The 5,000-nt window shown below is 33.2% G+C and overlaps 1 protein-coding gene across 1 annotated transcript in view; it reads left to right on the forward strand.

The window, feature by feature from the left end:
* LOC143274585 (uncharacterized) overlaps positions 1-5,000 on the forward strand; it is a 70,350-nt gene that overhangs the window by 458 nt on the left and 64,892 nt on the right. The window contains exon 2 of the mRNA XM_076578438.1: positions 2,851-2,901. The gene's annotated coding sequence lies outside the window, so the exon portion shown is untranslated. The remainder of the gene's footprint in view (positions 1-2,850; positions 2,902-5,000) is intronic.

The following is a 5,000-nucleotide window of genomic DNA, read 5'->3' on the forward strand; positions in this document are numbered from 1 at the left end:
TAACATGAATGTCGTTTTATGGTAAGTAGCGTGATTAAATAACGTGAATATCGTTTTGTAACGCAACATGAATATCGTTTTATTGTATGTAACGTGAATATCGTTTTGTAGTTTGTAACATGAATATCGTTTTGTAGTAAGTAACGTGAATATCGTCTTGTAGTTAATAACTTGGATATCGTTTTGTAAGTAACGTGAATATCGTTTTGTAGTTAGTAACGTGAATATCGTTTTGCAAGTAACATGAATATCGTTTTGTAGTTAGTAACGTGATTAAGTAACGTGAAGATCGTTTTATAGTCAGTAACGTTTTTAAGTATCGTGAATATCGTTATGTAGTAAGTAACGTGAATATCGTTTTATCGTAAGTAACTTGAATATCGTTTTGTAGTTAGTAACGTAATGAAGTAACGTGAATATCGTTATGTATTAAGTAACGTGGATATTGATTTATAGTCAGTAACGTGATTAAGTAAGGTGATTATCGATTTATAGTTAGTAACGTGATTAAGTAATGTGAATATCGTTTTATAGTAAGTGACGTGATTAAGTAACGTGAATATCGTTATGTTGTAAGTAACATGAATATCGTTTTATCGTAAGTAACTTGAATATCGTTTTGTAGTTAGTAACGTAATGAAGTAACGTGAATATCGTTATGTAGTAAGTAACGTGGATATCGATTTATAGTCAGTAACGTGATTAAGTAACGTAATTATCGATTTATAGCCAGTAACGTGATTAAGTAATGTGAATATCGTTTTATAGTAAGTGACGTGATTAAGTACCGTGAATATCGTTATGCAGTAAGTAAAGTCAATATCGTTTTATTGTAAGTAACGTGATTAAGTTACGTGAATATCGTTATGTAGTAAGGAATGTGAACATCGTTTTATAGTAAGTAACGTGAATATAATTTTATAGTAAGTAACGTGAATATCGTTTTATAATATGTAACGTGAATAACGTTTTATAGTAGGTAACGTGATTAAGTTACGTGAATATAATTTTATAGTAAGTAACATGAATATCATTTTGTAGTAAGTAACGTGAACATCATTTTATAGTAAATAACGTGAATATCGTTTTATAGTGAATAACATAAGCATCGTTTTATAGTAAGTAACGTGAATATCGTTTTATATTAAGTAGCATGATTAAGTAAAGTGAATATCGTTGCGCAGTAATTAACGTAAATATCGACATATAGCAAATAACATGATTAAGTAACGTGAATATCGTTACGTAATGAGTAACGTAAATGTCGTTTTATAGTAAGCAACGTGATTAAGTTACGTGAATATCGTTATGTAGTAAGGAACGTGAACATGGTTTTATAGTAAGTAACGTGGATACAATTTTATAGTAAGAAACGTGAATATCATTTTATAGTAAGTCACGTGATCAAGTAACGTGAAGTTCGTTTTGTAGTAAGTAACGTGGATATCGTTTCATAGTAGGTAACGTGATTAAATTACGTGAATATCATTTTATAGTAAGTAACGTGAATATCATTCTATAGTAAGTAACGTGAATATCGTTTTATAGTAAATCACGTGATTAAGTAACATGAATATCGTTACGTAGTAAGTAACGTAAATATCGATATGTAGTAAGTAACATGATTAAGTAACGTGAATATCGTTACGTAATGAGTAACGTGAATATCGTTTTATAGTAGCTAACGTGAATATCGTTTTCTAAACATTAACGTGGATAAGTGAGGTGAATATGGTTATGTAGAAAGTAACGTGAATATCGTTTGTTGTAAGTAATGTAAATAATTAACGTGAATATCGTTTTATATCGTTTTATAGTAAATAAAGAGTATATCTTTTAATAGCAAATAACGTGATCAAGTAACGTGAATATCGTTTTATGGTAAGTAACGTGATTAAGTAACGTGAATATCGTTATAGTAAGTAACGTGATTAAGTAACGTTAATATAATTACGTTGTAAGTTACGTGAATATCGTTTCATAGTTAGTAACGTAATGAAATAACATGAATATCGTTTTGTAGTAACGTGAATATTGTTTTATAGAAAATAACTTGATTAAGTTACGTGAATATTGTTATGTAGCAAGGAACGTGAACATCGTTTTAGTAAATAACGCGGATATCATTTTATAGTAAGTAACGTGAATATCATTTTTATAGTAAATAACGTGATTAAGTAACGTGAATATCGTTTTGTAGTGAGTAACATGAATATCGTTTTATAGTAAGTAACGTGACTAAGTTACATGAATATCGTTATGTAGGAGGTAACGTGAATAGCATTTTATAGCAAGTACCATGAATATCATTTTTATAGTAAGTAACGTGACTAAGTAACGTGAATATCGTTATATAGTAAGCAACGGGAACATCGTTAAACAGTAAGTAACGTGAATATCATTTTATAGTAAGTAACGTGATTAAGTAATGTGAATATCACTTTATAGTAAGTAACGTGAACATCGTTTTATATTAAGTAACGTGAGTATCATTTTATAGTAACGTGAATATTTTATAGTAAGTAACGTGAACGTCGTTTTTATAGTAAGTAACGTGAATATCATTTTATAGTTAAGTGAATATCATTTTATAGTAAGTGACGCGAATATAATTTTATAGCAGGTAACGTGAATATCATTTTATAGTAAGTAACGTGAATATCATTTTATAGTAACGTGAATATCATTTTATAGTAACGTGAATATCATTTTATAGTAATGTGAATAGCATTTTATAGTAAGTGACGTGAATATCATTTTATAGTAACGTGAATATCATTTTATAGTAACGTGAATATCATTTTTTATAGTAACGTGAATATCATTTTATAACAAGTAACTCTCTTCCAGCGCCGCGGGGTGAGGACACCCGGACAGACAGACAGACAGAAAGACAGGCTGGTAGGTCCAAGAAAACGATTTTTTTTTTCTCATGTTTTGAAGATTGGAGATGTGGGCGCCCGTGTGTGTGTGTGTGTGTGTGTGTGTGTGTGTGTCTGTCTGTCTGTCTGTCTGTCTGTCTGTGTCTGTGTGTCTGTCTGTGTCCGTGTCTGTGTTGTCCAGCATGTCTCTTTTGTCGCTTTTTTTTTTTTTTTTTTGTTGTTGTTGTTGTTGCATGAGGTATATTTTCTCATTCCCTTCTCCTTCTTGATCTGTTTGTTCATTTTGCAGTATTTTTCGTTTAGTGCTTATGGGTTACTTGTGGGTGTTGATCGTTGGTATGTCTGTATCAAAGCAACTCGGGGGAAAAGAGGGAGTCGGGGTGGGTGGGGGTGGGATGACACAGGGTGCTGAGTTTCTGGTGTTATTGCCGTTCCCCACACACTTGTGGAGTGATGGCCTAGATGTAACGCGTACGCCTAGGCCTCTGTGTAGAGGAGAAGAGAGGACTGGCCGTACTGAGTGAGTTAAAAAAAAACCCTATTGTAAAGAAGAAGCAACAGGGTCAAAGATGCGTAAGACGCAGACACAAAATGACCTGTTGCTCGGACAGACTGTCCATTCAACGCAGTTCGTTTGATGTTAATTTCTGACATTATTTTGGTTGCCTAGGTATAACGATACAAATCAATACTTCCATGATGTGGTTGTCTTAGTGATAAAAGTAGCACAATGTTTAGTACAATATTAAACAATAGAATATAAGAATGGGTACAAGAAAATGACATTACCGGAGACCACCAAGCCGGCTTTAAGAAAGGATATTCAACAACAGATCATGTGTTTGCTCCTTTGGCACTGGTGGAAAAGCAATTTTCTAATAATCGTAAACTTTATGTAGCCTTCATTGATTTCGAGAAAGCCTTCGACTCCATAAACAGACATCTGCTATGGCCAATATAGTTGAAAAATGGTATAAGAGGTAAACTGTGTAAGTGTATTCGGAGTATCTATTATACCGTAAAATGCAGAGTTAGATGTGGTGCTCAGTTGACAGATTATATAGCCTGTACAGCTGGAGTAAAACATATCGAATTTCATATTTTTCAGTCTGAGCCTTGCTTTGTTTGATCACTAATCTTATGTCTGTCTCGAAATTGTTTTTGTTATGAATAATGGAGAATTTGTGTGTCCAAACTTCTAAATTCTATGTATAACACAAAGAAAATGAATGTAGGGTCATTATTTTGATACTGTGGTGTTGCAACCAGGTATACCCCAAACTTCATCTATATATAGTTTTAAGAAGGAAAAGCGAGTAATATATATATATATATATATATATATATATATATATATATATATATATATCACCGCCCTCACCCCTGCATTCAATGCATAAATAACCCCCTTTAAGACTGATACAGTGTGATTTCTTTCATAAAAATGCTTTGGAAAAAATAAAATAAAATAAAAATAACACAAAAAAACAACAACAAAAAACCACCCTGCTTCATTTGCATTGTGACCCTTGCGGTCGGCTGGGTCAGAAACCATGAAAATTAGACTGACTGAATGCAATAATACATATTGTAAAACGAATGTATTCTAAATATAGTGCCTAATCATGTCAGCAGTTACCTCACGCTGATAATGAAATCCTTCATCCAGTTATCGGGTTGCTGGCGTTTGAGCATTCTCAGTACACCGGAAGTATTTGATCACGTAGCAATCTATTACAGCACTAATCCAATCTTAATGTCGTTCATGGAATAGCTCATTCTAAGTTCTTTCTGTAGATATGAAGAAATTAACTGTGTGATGAAATTTGTGGATATAGTGCCGGTTCAAGCACATACACCCCAAAAGTTATTTCTAGGGCCCAAAGAAGGAAACATGGCCTATATTTACCCTCCCCCTGCATTTATACCGTAATCTAAACTTGGCAGACAGGTAAAGTATGATTTCTTACATAAAAACACACAAGAAAATCACTATGATTCCCCCCGTCCCGGTCCCCTCCACCCCCACTCCCACTCCCATCCCCCGCCGGGGTAAGGGTTACCATTTTGTCACCCGACAGACTGTTGCTAAGTTTTCTGGCCAACACTTGTAATTGT

This window comes from Babylonia areolata, chromosome 29 (genome assembly GCF_041734735.1).
Source record: "Babylonia areolata isolate BAREFJ2019XMU chromosome 29, ASM4173473v1, whole genome shotgun sequence".
Classification (NCBI taxonomy): Eukaryota; Metazoa; Mollusca; class Gastropoda; order Neogastropoda; family Buccinidae; genus Babylonia; species Babylonia areolata.